Consider the following 12969-nt stretch of genomic DNA (forward strand, 5'->3'; position numbering starts at 1 on the left):
TAGAAATAAACTTGAGCAAATATGACGACCCAGAAAGGAAAGGAAGTGAAAGTTAGGGATAAGTTCGGTTTAATTGGGTATAACTTTTAATGAACTCTCCATTCCTCAGTTACTTAATGCTTTTAAGGTACGATTTCTTCTGAGGTTCTTTGAAAATCCAGATAGGATATGGAAAGGGGGCTTCTTCCTTTCCCACTCTAATTTCTAACTAAAACGAAAGATAAGAACCAATATCAGTTCATTCATGATGGATACATACATACATACTTATATATATATATATATATATATGTATATATATATATATATATATATATATATATATATGTGTGTGTGTGTGTATATATATATTGTATATATATACATATATATATAAAAATGGATATATATATATATATATATATAAAAGTGGATGTACGTGAGTGTGTATATATATGTTCCAGGGTAACAGGATAACCTGAAATGCATTGAGCAATTTCAACCAAGCTTGGTATACATATGACTTACTATTTAGAAAATACTTGGGGGGGTAAGACATCACTGCGCCAAAGGCCACCAAAAGGGGTGGGGGTAGAATGGGCTTCCCTGAAACGGGGCTGGTCCTGCCTGTAGACTTAACAACTAAATAAACTCTATGGGTTCATCATATCTCATTTCAGTATACATATGACTTACTATCTGGAAAAGAATACTGTGGGGGGTAAGACATCACTGGCACCATAGGGGGTGGGGCGGGGATGGGAGGGGGGAGACATGTAAAAATAACAGAAAACGACAGATATTAGTGTCTAATCCATAGTTTTTGAGGTCACTGAGATAAATGGTGATACTCCCGATGCCCTTTAAGTCCAAGTTCAGACCCGATAGGGAAGGGGGTGTGAAGGAGTGAAAAATAATAGTGTCTAATCCATAGTTTTCGAGGTTGCTGAGATGAGTAGTGACAGTCCAGATACCCTTTAAGTCCAAGTTCAGCCCTGACAGTAATGGGTGTTGAGAGGGGATGAAATATAAAATGTCAAAAATGCTGGGCAATGTAACTGAAGCAACTATCTTAACAGGAAAGAGAGAGAGAGAGAGAGAGAGAGAGAGAGAGAGAGAGAGAGAGAGAGAGAGAGAGAGGGAGAGAGAGAGAGAGAGAGAGAGAGAGAAAGAGTAGAGGGGTGTTAGGGAGAGAGAGAGAGAGAGTGTTAGAGAAGAAAGAGGGAAAGAGAGAGAGAGTTGGAGAGAGAGAGAGAGTGAGAGAGATGAAGTGAAAGAGAGAGTAGAGGGGTGTTAGGGAGAAGAAAGAGGGAAAGAGTGAGGGAGAGTTGGAGAGAGAGAGAGTGAGAGGGAAAGGAAGTGAAAGAGTGTTAGGGAGGAGAGAGAGAGAGAGAGAGAGAGAGAGAGAGAGAGAGAGAGAGTTTATTGATTGTCATTCAGAGTTTTCCCAAGTAGTGCCGGGTTGGTCAGCTAGTATACATACCATTTACCTATGTCTAAACACGAGGTTTAAGTACCTATGTGCGTGTATATATCTGTATATAACCATTTATATATCTAATGTAATTTAGACAAAGATATGCATTTGACTGCAAAGATATTTAAAGTTTACCAATAACGTTCATGCTCCATAACAATCTGCTCTTGCATATTTACTTTTCGAAATTATTCCAGATAAGTATATAGACAATCATATTTCAGATACAACTGACACATCTAATGATTCATTAACTTGAATCTATAAAATGTGAGTACCTTCAAGTTTACTACTGCGTATCCCATGTTCTCAACTATCTGCATCCCTGTCGACGTGGCTTATCTTTCCTTTATCATGACTAATTTTTTTCTGTAAATTTAAATTTTCTAAGTATTCTCTTCTTTCGTAAAAGCATGATAAATTATAAATGACGTTTGGGTGTCTGGGAATATTTGATAAACAAACGCACAGACACACAATGTATATATATAAAAATATATATACAGTATAAATATATATATATATATATATATATATATATATATATATAGTATATAATTATGTATATATACACTATTTATACATAATAATATATATCTAAATGTATATATATAAATACATATATATGTGTGTGTATATATGTATATATCCATATATATATATATATATATATATATATATATATATATATATATATATATATATATATATATATATATATATATAATACATATGCATACATATATATATAAAATCATCACCAAGGGAAATATCACCGTTTAATATCCAATTCATTTGTAGCTTCAGACTAATATCCCCAATGGGGAATTATCACACACAAGGGGAATTTTATATTAAACGACATTTGTATATTCAGATATATATAAATCACGGTGTGATAAAATTTCACACACACACATACACACACACACATATATATATATATATATATATATATATATATATATATATATATATATATATATATATATATATATATATATACGTGTTTGTGTGTGTGTGTCGGTCTGTGTTTACATTCAGTGATTATTATCTTATAATGTTCCACAGTTACGTGCAAATGAGAATTCACATTTGACAAACCAAAGTCTTATAAAGTAATCAGGCATTAAAAAAAAATAGAATGCAGCCAGGTGACTGAGAACCATTACTTTCATGATTGGGTACAGCGAGAGAAGGCTTGGCCTCAAGGGCAAAAAATCCTTTGCCAAAAACTCTTTCGATTCTACACCTCACAGTGCGTAACATTTCGTCTCATTTGACCGACGTCCTATCACCTTACACTCAGGTGTTGGCTCAGGCTAATCAGGAATTGTGGTCATGTCATTCGTCGCGTTTAGGCCTTTGGAAGAAACGCTGGAAGCGCTTGGAAGCTTCTCGACGAAGTTTTTCTTTAGTAATCGAACACAGGATTTGAATATTTTCAGTCCCCATTTTTTTGAGATGTCTAAAAGCATTATTTTTGTCCTGCTATTTTTGGTAATCAAACATCACACGTTTAAGTCTGTGTCGACCTTATTTTTAATGTTTGCCCTAAAAGTTATTTTTGTTTTCCCTTATTTAAGGTTACATTTTAAAGACATGTTGTCAGCCAAGCTTTAAACCTTCGATATTGACCGTTCATGATTTCTAGAAGGTTCGCACTTTATCAGTATTTAGATACACGCGCATAAACTCGTCTCTGAATTTGTGTTCTTACCTCAGACACCAAGGTTAGAGGAATGTTATGCTTTCTCCCATGATGTCTGTTTTCACACATACACTGTACTTGAGGTAGCAAATATTCCAGATACATAAACTGGGTGGTCTTTCTAGGACGATTAACTTTTGGAGAAAACGGCTTAGAATTGACGATTTGTAGCAATGGAAACCATCTAACCATTATAATGGATAGGGATATCTGCTGGTTCAAGTGTTTCATAGTTGGCTCTCCTTTTCATACAGATGTTCTAAAACAGTCATCCCTAATGAATAAGCTTCGCAAATTTTAGCTTCAATGGTTGTGTCAAATATCAGCGAATAGTCCTCACATAGAGATAAGATATGCAGAAAACCAAGTAATTATGACTGAAAAGTTTGTGAAGAAATAAAGAGAGAGAGAGAGAGAGAGAGAGAGAGAGAGAGAGAGAGAGAGAGAGAGAGAGAGAAACTTTGGTATCCGTGCTAACACCTACGCAAGAGTTGAGAATTAGCTGAAATGACCTTTTACAACGTTTTTGATAAAGAAAATCCAATGCAAAAGAGCATCTGGTGCTTTCCATATTTCGCTCAAAGTTTTTGATGGCAATTGTCGAGTTATTTATGAAAACATTTTCATAATTCTGAAGGTTATGATGTTAAGTGTATCCTGAAATGAGGAAAAAATGAGAAAGGTTGTGGTTAAAGATAGTCATTGTAACGTGGTGTGTAGAATCATCTGTAATATATGTAATTTATTATTCATTGGCCGAAAAGGAAAAGACAGCGTAGGAAGAGTAGAACAACGTTTAAGTTTTGTTTGAATCGGACAAACACCGAGAAATCTTCTTGCGTTTGGAAGATCATTCAAACAGACAAGCTGGTAAAATTTAACAAAGGAAATGTTTTCCATTCGGCAGCCATTCAGCTCAAAAGGGACAGTTATTGCAAGAAACCATAGGGTATTCTCCTTGAACTCAATAATTCTGTCTCTGTGTAAGAATGAGCATCAAGAGATTATAACGTCAGTTGTTGGTAGCCTCTCAAGATTCACTTGCAATATATCCATTATTATTACATCCGATTAACTCCAAAGACCTTTGTATATATATACAGTATATATATATATATATATATATATATATATATATATATATATATATATATATATATATATGTATATATATATATAATAATTATACACACACATATATATATATATAGATAGATAGATAGATATGATGCAACCACAAAATCTTGCACAAACACTCTCTCACAGGCACACGCTCACGCACACATTATATATATACTGTATGTATATATATATATATATATATATATATATATATATATATATATATATATATATATATATATATATATATATGTGTGTGTGTGTGTGTGTGTGTGTGTGTGTCCATGTGTGTGTATTAATAAATGCATCCAGTCAAACAAGGCTTGAAACTCAAAAGTAAACTGAAGATAAAACTGTGTTACGAGAAAGGTAAGGATAAACAAAAATCAAATAAAAGAAATGCGGAGAACCAGCACCTCAAGCACAGTCAAATAAGGACAAGAAATTCTAGTGAAAATCTTCACATGATGAAAATACGAAGACGATTCCTCTTCGAAAAACATCATAAGTCCCAAGTCAAGGTTTCACCAGAAAAAATCCAAAAAAGAATAAAAGACCGGATATACTTTAGTCTCCCCATACCCCTCTTGACCCACTGGCTGATATCCCGTTTTCCTTGGCTTCGACTGTGGAAAAAACGAAGGGTCACTCTAACTCGTTTCCTTTTGGCAGTGATTGTTTAAATAGTCATTGCGACACGCACACACACGCATACACACACACACACACACACACACACACACACACACACACATATATATATATATATATATATATATATATATATATATATATATATATATATATATATTAAGCCCTCACACACACACAATACACACACGTATATGTATATATATATATATATATATATATATATATATATATATATATATATATATATATATATATATATATATATATATATATATATATATACTCGTACATATATATATATATATCGACCATGGACTTGTTCCCCTAAATGGTTTGGCTCAGGTTAAAATTTACCTTACGGTTATCATCAGATCTTATGATATGATGATGCGAATCCTAAGCATTTTTCTATCTTATGTGTAATCTCCCACAGTCAGCTATCCAAAAGACACCTAATTCAGTGCTTGATGTCAACAGAGGCACGGTGGTCTCTTAGTAAGTAGGTCTATGGACATTTTACGCCTTGTTGGAGGGTTGAGTCTAGAAGACATTACCCTGCCATTGTTCAGCAAATGTTTAGGGATGAGACTACAAGCCTCATGGCCCATGATTATTTTGGTTTTATTTACCGATGGCGCCCCGTAATTCTTGGTGATCATCAGACTAATTCTTTAGTGAGCACTAAAAATGGTGTTGCTAATATCTATATAGATATATACATATACATACATACATTATACATATAAATATATACTGTATATATACATATACATATATATATATATATACATACAAATATACATTTATATATATATGTGTGTGTATGTGTGTGCGCATTTATATATGTTTGTATCTTTAGGTATGCAGGTATAGCTGACCGTTTCAACTAACCTGGGGTGACTGCATAAATAAAACAAATCAGCAGTTACTGACCTCCTCGTACTTCAGCTACCAAATCGTGGATGATGCCCTTATGCGGAAAAGTCCCAACAAACAATAGCTGTTTCATACACCCACTAAGGAAGCTCATATTATGTCTTATAATCATACATTACAACCTGGCAATTTCGCCTAAATTTGAATGTTAGCACTAACTTCCTCCTTAGGGATTTGGGCTGTAAACCGGAGGAACAGCAGGCCTAAGCTATATCCACTTATCCAATTAATGCCGTCTGTGAGAAGATGAATGAAGCATCTACCTGGTATTGCATTGGTCGGCAGTTTTAATCCTCAACAGAGAGGGTTATTGTCAGCATTTACATATATATATGTGTGTGTGTATATGTGTGTGTGCATGTGTGTGTATGTGTGTATGTGTGCGTGTGCGTGTGTGAGCGAGCGTCTGTGAGCTGCAAAAGATTTTATAACAATGGTAACATTTCATATGAAGGCCATTTAGAACAGATTTAAGCGATTTGTAAAACCCGGTCTCACCTTAAGCCACGAAGGTATAACACTTTTTCAGTTGGACATCTGAAACGTCTCAAAATTGCTTCAATGAAAAAAGTTTACAATAAAATCTTATTTTTTTTAATCATAGTTCTATTCGAAGGAAAATTTTTATTTACTATTTCTTCTCTGATCACATGAATTACTAGTCCAGAAGTAAACTGTCTCCCTTTTTTTACAGGTACTTCTTTACACAGTGTTCCATTACAACGAAAGATAAAGCCTCTTCGTCTTGTCAGTACTATCTTAATTTGCCTCTACCCATCGAACCTCGTCTAAAGAATCACGGGCAATTGCTAGCCCTAACGACCTCCTCTCTCAGAAACTATTATGAACTTGGGATGTTTACCCTCCGAGGCATTTGTTGTAATAGGTTTTTTTAAATGGGATAATACCCATCAAAATTCACTGACCCATCTCCATTGACGCTCCCTTCATCCCTTAGAAACCCGTTCCTATGTCATAAAGGGCGTAGGGGCAGCTTTCTACTTGTGAAGTAGATGGTTGAGGCTGAATTCCTAATGTCCGTCGTTGATTACTGTGAAGTTTCAGCTTCGCCTCCTCCCACTCCTCCATTTCTTTTTTACTTTGTTGTTCTGCCTCTATGGTTATTTACTTATTCCCTTCATTTTTCCCTCATTCTCCTGCTCCTTTAACTATGTTTTCTCTATTATTCCCTCTTCATTCCGAAATTCCTGCACATGTAAGAAAAAGCAAAATATGCTAGATCCCTTGCTTCAAACGTTCAATCTTTGCTTCATTATGGAAACTCGCAAATGAATTGATCTTATCACTATTTCCCATCAATACTGACAAATAAGATATTTAAGTCTAAAACACCATCTTCTAACGTCCCTAGATTAAGGACTCGCAGTCCCGACTCCCTCCTATTGCCGTTATTTTTAACGGTAGGCCATTTTAGATGGTATCATAATAATCGGCAACTTGCCTTCCTAAAGCCCCTTTTCCTACGTATTGAGAACAGAAACTCCAGACAGATCGTGTTGACGCATAATCCACATTGATTCAGATATTTTAATCCATTTTCTCAGGTACTTAATGACCTAATTATTTCTAAAATAATAATTCCGTTTAACCCAATTTCGTTCCTATCTTGTTTTCTTAGGCATCTTTCTCCCGTATGGGAGTCTTCTGTTATGAAAGGCTGTCGAGTCAAGTTAATAGGCTGTGACGTCTTCCACAGGAATTCGGAAAGTTTATGAATAAACATTAGCCTTCCATCACTCTTGATTCGTCTCTTGAAGAAGTTCAACCTCTCGTGTTTCGTAAACCCCTGTGGTAACAAGAAGAAGAAGAGGAAACAGAGAAGGAGGGATTGCTGTTGTAGATGTAATAACTCCGCTAATTAAATATGCTTAAGATGCCGAAGAAGAATAAATTTGAGGTGCCGTTGCTGAGGCAATGCCTTTGCCAAACAAATTGAATTAAGCAGAAGAAGAAGAAAAAGAAGAAGAATTGGTACCAGTTTTTGTGGTAGAAGGTCAGCCAGGGTCTTCTTTCGCTTTAAGGCACCGTCACGTGATGAATGCGTGTTGCGAACAGGTATTTAAGTAAAGGGTACATTAAGTAAAAACTCCACGTTATGCATTGAGTGGCTTATTTTTTTTTTTAATATTTCCATTTTTTTATTCTTAATTCCTTGCTTTCTTCTTTATTTTATTCTTTTTTTTTATACGTCTTTTCTCACCTTTCAGATACCTTCCGTTACATTCTTCGGCCATTCTCATACTTCTATACGTTATTCTTACTTTATCTTCATACTTACTTTTGACTCTCTCTCTCTCTCTCTCTCTCTCTCTCTCTCTCTCTCTCTCTCTCTCTCTCTCTCTCTCTCTGCAGAACGCTAGGTATTTCCATCCTATTCGTGGAATTCCAGATAAAATAAAAATCGTGTCTACAGCAAATTCCGGTCACGAACTGAGAGAATAATCCCTGCACATTGCTTGTAAGGTCAGAGATTCTTGCGCGTGTTATATGGGCAAAGGAGAAGAAATGGCACGCACTCTACTGCTCTTCAAAATACAACTGTCAGGAGAAAAAGAAAGCCTAAAGCCTGGGCACAGGCGAAGACCTTTTGAAATAAGATTCTCTAAGCAGGAGAACAATGCTCTTAATGAGGACTTTTAATCTCTTTAAATAGCTCTTGAAGCTGTTCAGTGAGAAAATTATAAAACTTGAATTTAATATATCATTCGGGACTTGTGGGTGGGATATAAAATAATTTTTTTTATATAGATAAAATAAAGTACTGTGTAAAGCCTCCAGATAACGAGAAGACCATAGAAACTTAGGGTTAAACTGCACTTGCAGATGGAATAAAAAGCCTAAAATTATCGTAACCGAACTTAACTGGAGAATAACTCCCACCTCCCACTGTCTGTCTATCTGTCAGTCTATCTATCTATCTATCTATCTATCTATCTATCTATCTATCTATATATATATATCTATATATATATATATATATATATATATATATAGATAAATTGATAGATAGATAGATAAATGAAAGAATATGGTTTATAAATAACTTCAACTTTCTCTCTCTCTCTCTCTCTCTCTCTCTCCCCTCCCCCGCTGACCTTTTGTTCCCCCAGTCGTTCGCTTCAGCTTCCCAGACATCCCGTTCATTCCTTTCCCTTTCAGCATCATGGGATCCATTCCTTAAAGGGAGTGAGAGACAGAAGAAGAAGAAAAAGGAGAAGAGAGAGAGAGAGAGAGAGAGAGAGAGAGAGAGAGAGAGAGAGAGAGAGAGAGAGAGAGAGAGCTTTTGGTTGTATTTCGTTTAAATTATTTCTTTCTCTCTTCATGTAAGCTTAGTGAGAGGGAGAATGCCGACAGAGAGAGAGAGAGAGAGAGAGAGAGAGAGAGAGAGAGAGAGAGAGAGAGAGAGAGGGAAGTGTAAATGCAACAGGTGCGACAAAAGTGGAAAAGGGAAGGAGACAGAAATACTACCAGAATCAGTATTTCTTCTCTGTCTGTCTCTCTCTCTCTCTCTCTCTCTCTCTCTCTCTCTCTCTCTCTCTCTTCCTCTGCTCTATACCCTTACCAACGCCCCTCTGTCGAGTCTACATCTCCCTTCTCCGTTTCTCATCCCTCTCAGCATCAGGGACAGAATATCGGCCTCACCAAACAACAAAGATAAATGAGAAGTATATAGTTCTCTGGCAACCGTGCCCTCTTTTCTTAAAGGAATGAGAGTAAATGGGTTAATGAATGGATGAGTAAGAGGGAAATTTAATGAATGAAAGTCTGATAGTAAGATGCATAACAGTACTTGAGTGGATTGGAAATTCATTTCCCGTTTGAATGAAAAAAAAAAAGCGAGTAAGTTTAGTGAATAATCTCGTCATATATTTACCAGTTGTATTAGTTTTCTAATAAATTTTCCAATAGATTTTATCTCCAGAGATCACTGATGCAATAATTTATTTTGATTATTGCGGTATTTTGCGTTGTTATTGTCTTTCCTTTATTCCGAATTATTATTATTATTATTATTATTATTATTATTATTATTATTATTATTATTATTATTATTATTATTATTATTATGTTCCTAACAGCATTCAGGGACATATGTGACGATTTGACCTTTTTCATTGGTCATTTTACCTTTGTCGTATATGGTGTTTATAGCTAGTCTGACAGGTTCCTCTTTACCTCTCGTCGATTATTCTACTCTCTCCTTCTCTCTGTGCAGTATATTGTGCCTCTTTCTCTGTATGCCATTTTGTCCATCAACATAATTATGTATATATATATAAACATACATATATATGTATATATATATTATAAGGACTTATGAATTTATGTTAGTATATCTATGTAAGTTTCAAAATATATAAATAAAACAGGTGAATTATTCCTCTACTGAACACATAATAACCAGTTTTGACGATTAAAATTTTCTAAAAGAAGAATCTTTAACTTGCTACTAATCATAATTGTAATCTTCATTAAGACTTTATTATTAACATACTATACGTTAATAAGTGAAATTTGAAAATAGTTGAAATATAACGGTAGGACGGAAATATTGTAACAATCATTTTAGTTGAAAATATATGTTTAATTCCCTTAGGGTTTATCTCCCTTCGTGGGGGTTTTTAGTTCAGACTTGTGTCAATACTTTTTTCTTCTTCTTCTTCTTCTTCTTCTTATTATTATTATTATTATTATTATTATTATTATTATTATTATTATTATTATTAGTAGTAGTAGTAGTAGTAGTAGTAGTAGTAGTAGTAGTAGTAGGATTAATGATATTTTGACAATTGCTAGACCTCACAAAACTTTAAAAATCTCAATTCTCTCTCTCTCTCTCTCTCTCTCTCTCTCTCTCTCTCTCTCTCTCTCTCTCTCTCTCTCTCTGTTTATGTTAGACCTTTTTTTCTACAATTCCTCCTGGCTCTAACCTTCACCTATGTCCACCTCGTGCTTAACTACAACAGTAAACAGAAATACCGGGCAACCTTCATTGTCTACTTTTTTCTTGACTTTTTTTGTTTCTTGGTAATTATTCACCTTTTCTTTTTCTTCTTTTCTCTGGGCTCATCCGTCACTTCTGTCTTCCTTGTTTCTTTTCCTCATTAACTTCTTTTTATATATATTTTAATTTTTGTTCGCTTGATTTCATTATCTTGAGTGTTTCAATTTTCATTTATTTTTGTTTTGTTTTGTCTGGCGAAGAGCAAATTATTGGGATTTCCTATCTATCTATCTACCTGTCTATCTATCTATCTATTTATTTATCTATCTATCTATCTATCTATCTGTCTATCTATCTATCTATCTGTATGTCTGTCTATCTATCTATCTATCTATCTACCTATCTATATATTTACGCGTGTGTCTACATATTTCATGTTCCTGTGTTTTGCATATGTTTGATTGTGCGTCTGTGTTTCACTCGGTTGTACTTTGTGTTTTCGCGTGCGTGTGTATATGCGTGTCTGTGTTTTACCCGCGTTTGTGTGATTGTGAGTGCGTCTCTTGTACACATGTGTGTTTTGTATGAATGTATGTGTATTTGTATTCACTCATTCCAGGTACCTTAAGTTATTTCCTAACATTTATTTTTACTTCCATCAGTTATGAAGACCCTGTAGTCTCTCTCTCTCTCTCTCTCTCTCTCTCTCTCTCTCTCTCTCTCTCTCTCTCTAACAACAAATGGGAACGCGGCAAACGATAGCTCAGATGTTCGAGAGGTTTACCTGACAACCAATTTAAGGTAAGGAATTTTTCGGACCTTTTAAATTATGACAATATTTACTAGTCACACCGAACAAATATCTATAAGAGGAAAACAGTAAATAAACAGAAGTTCAAATTAACAAATGGATATTTAATTGATAAATGAAACATAACTGATGCTAATATAATGAAGTAGCAGATGCCATTTAAGGTCAAACAGAACGATGTGAATCAGGGAAGCTTCCGTTATTATCGTTATTATGGCAAGGAATTTCATGAACTATTTTAAATTCATGCTGTGCGAACACTTTACTCCTTATATCGGAAGAGCACTTCATTTCGAAAGTGCGGTAAAAACGCCTTAGAGAGGCAAAAGTAATACTGACAAAGCTTTGGCTTCTTTACTGGCTGCCCCATCTTATTAAGAACCGTTGCCGCTTGTACCGAGTTGCCAAGGCAGGAAAACAAAGACGGAAAGAAATAAGATCGTTAAGGAAGAAGAGGAGAAGAAGGGGGCTGGGGAGGTGGACAGGGTAGGTGACCAGGGCTTCAGAGGGCGCCGGTTTCGTGGTATGGTCCTGCTAATGGCGTTGGTGGTAGTTAAGACTTGTAAGTCTTGATGGTGACAGTTTTGTTGGTGATGTTGCTGATGATGGAGTTGATCGTTCATAATTCGCATTTCAGCTCCACTGAGTGTACGTAGTACATTAATACCCGCATTTCTTTGAAACTTGGCAGTAAACCTTCATCCAGCGTCCTTGCCTTAAAGTAAACAACATTGGTGCTCGATCAATATTTGTCATTGTGAACTTCCACTGGGTTTCAGTTAAAATTAGAAGAAAAAAAGGTGTTTCTCAGAAGAGGGTAATCGTTACATCCGTAAGGGTACGTTCGTCTTGACATATTTCGTTTGTCTCAGCGATCCTTCTCGTTTTGCATCTGCTCAACCCTACTCTGCTTTTGCATATTGTAAACGGTTTGCAAGCAATGAAGTTGTCTTCGCAACGGCCACAAAAACACCTCCCAATTTCACAAACAGCTTCTGGAACGACAGTGCCCAAAAACGACGTAAGTCATGAGATAAACCATGACATTAGCAGTTCCCAAACGATAGCAATTACTGCCAATTACTGTTCTAGACCCCGAAGCGTCCTCAATCCTTCACCACTGCAATCGACATGTGTAATTGTGCCCGAACGTGAGTTCCTCCTACTAGAGTGAAGGCCGATTGTATTCTTTTTATTTGCTTTCGTTTCACCTGAGCTTTTTCTGCTAAGGTACACGTCATTTACTCGGAAGGTATGCAGCAGCATCTCGTTTGCATTCCGTCTCGCGAGAAAGAGGAAGGTTGTCCACCTTG

The sequence above is a fragment of the Macrobrachium rosenbergii genome, chromosome 42, assembly GCF_040412425.1.
Source record: "Macrobrachium rosenbergii isolate ZJJX-2024 chromosome 42, ASM4041242v1, whole genome shotgun sequence".
NCBI lineage: Eukaryota > Metazoa > Arthropoda > Malacostraca > Decapoda > Palaemonidae > Macrobrachium > Macrobrachium rosenbergii.